The following is a 2,341-nucleotide window of genomic DNA, read 5'->3' on the forward strand; positions in this document are numbered from 1 at the left end:
AGTAGTGGGCTGCAGGCAGTAGTGGGCTGCAGGTAGTAGTGGGCTGCAGGCAGTAGTGGGCTGCAGGCAGTAGTGGGCTACAGGCAGTGCCTACTGGCTTCAAGGGAATCAACTTCTAAATTTTCAGGAATTTGTTGTCTGTTAATAAACAAGCTAGTATTAAATATCAAATTACATTAAATTACAATTAAATATGTTATATTAGCCAGGCATGGTGGCTCCTATAATCCCAGCACTTTGGGAGGCTGAAGCAGGCAAATGACTTGAGCCCAAGAGTTCGAGACCAGCCTGCGCAGCCCTGTCTCTACAAAAAATACAAAAATTAGCCAGGCAAGGTGGTGCACACCTGTGGTCCCAGCTGCTCAGGAGGCTGAGGCAGGAGGATCACTTGAGCCCAGGAGGTTAAAGCTATAGTGAGCTGTGATCATGCCACTGCACTCAAGCCTGGGTGACAGAGTAAGGCTCTGTCTCAGAGGAAAGGAAAACACACTAAAACCAAACGAGAGAAATAGTCAAAACTCCTCACTTCCTAATTATTTTACCACGTTACTATCATCTGTGTTTGAGGTTGTCATGTCCACCGTATCTGTGGGGTGGAAATATTATATAATGCTGCACAGCTGTGCATTCATCCCTCCCCAACTCTGCAATTAAGGACACTATGTTGATAGTTTGAAATCAGCTTTGGTGAGAGTATTTATACCACAGATATGGATGAATGTTACAAATCAAAGCAGTTTTGCTCCAGAGAACTGGTTGTTAAACATTTGCCAGCACACCACTGTGTGTGTTTGCTGTACAGGGATTCTAGGGATGGGGACACAACCACCTTTGTGAGACTACTCTCCTGACAACTGAGTGGAACACACTGATTTTAGGATCACAGGCCCCTGAGGTCTCCAAGGTCCAGCTCAGTGACAGGTGCGGGCACAACAGCCACCCCAGGCAGACAGAGAGAGGGGCTGGGAGGTAAATCCTCCTGCCCTCACTCTTGGTGACAGCCACTGGGCAGAAGCTGTGGGCATGGGGCACAGGGGCAGTCTGGGCATGAATGAATGCATGGCGCCAGCAGGGGTCTGCACTGAGAGCCGGGTGAGGCATGGCCGGAAACAGAGGATGAGTGGATGCCACCCAGATCCGACCTGCAAGCAGGAAGCTTGGATCCTCACTGAGGTCAATCTCATCCCTTCAAACCCCTTCAAATCTCAAGGACTCTGACCCGAGAGCTCCTGCACACTGCCGGAATAGCACCCTGTCCAGGCGCAGGCAGTCACTGCCTGTGGCAAAGTGCCTAGGAGCTGTATCCCCAGGAACTGCCGGCAAGGGACCAAACGGAGCACCCTGGCCAGCGAGGCTGAAAACCAGCTTTGTTATTGTCTCGTGTTTCCCGGGATTCCTGGAACCAGGTCTTGAACACAGTAGAGATCTAACGAATGATAACAGCTAACACTGACCAAGTGCCAGGCTTTAGGCATGTTAACTAACTGAAACCTCTTCAAGCTGCACACCATGATCATCCTCATTGAACAGACAAGGTAGGTGAGGCAGAGGGGTAAATAACCTGCCCAGGGTAAGGAAGTGATGGAGCCAGGATTTGTACCAGGCAGGCTGGCTCCAGAGTCCATCTCTTACTGTCGACCCCATTCCCTCCCTGCTAAATGAGGGAGGCAGGTGAAATGCCACATGAGAGTTGGGCATGCCTTAAACCAGGCATCCCCTGGTTGCTACTTTCTCATGCAGTGTCCAGAAATGATTTGAATGTCACAGCACCTCAGTGTCTAGCTTATTCTGCTTCAAAACAATCCCAACTTCATTCCAAATACACTTTTCTTCATTTTGCCATCTGCTCCGTTTGCAGGGGAGAGCATGTGGGCTTTTTCACCCATTTGGAGACCCTGCCTGTAGAACCCTCAAGACATTCATTTCGTTCATTCGTTCACTCTTTTTTTCAGACAAGGGATCTTAGGATCATTCATTCATTCTATATAGATTTGCTGATATTGTACAGGTTGCCTCTCAGAATGCAGTGCCTGTTCTCAGCACCCATGCTGACTGGTAGGAGGGCTAAAGACAGCCTTACACCCTAGGAGAGGCGGTCCGGAGAGAAACATCAGACACTGTGGGAGAAAGAGCCAAAGAACAGGAGGGAACAGCCAGACTCGCATGTTAGATGTTTGGAGTCTGAAAATATCCAGAGGAAAGAAAGGTAGGTGTAACCTAGCATTTGAAAGTGCTAAACAGCAAGCCAGCACTCAGGGCAAGTGGCCAGGAAGCTTTCCAAGAAAAACTTCTGGGAGGATAAAGAGAGATCCCTGAAAGGACTGACCGCAAAGTCGGGGGG

General features: G+C 49.3%; 1 protein-coding gene across 1 annotated transcript in view; it reads right to left on the reverse strand.

Moving 5' to 3' along the window:
* LOC105517610 (chromosome unknown open reading frame, human C2orf70) overlaps window positions 1-2,341 on the reverse strand; it is a 16,176-nt gene that overhangs the window by 13,116 nt on the left and 719 nt on the right. The gene's annotated exons all lie outside the window — the stretch shown is intronic.

Source organism: Colobus angolensis, unplaced genomic scaffold (genome assembly GCF_000951035.1).
Source record: "Colobus angolensis palliatus isolate OR3802 unplaced genomic scaffold, Cang.pa_1.0 Scaffold109, whole genome shotgun sequence".
Lineage (NCBI taxonomy): Eukaryota > Metazoa > Chordata > Mammalia > Primates > Cercopithecidae > Colobus > Colobus angolensis.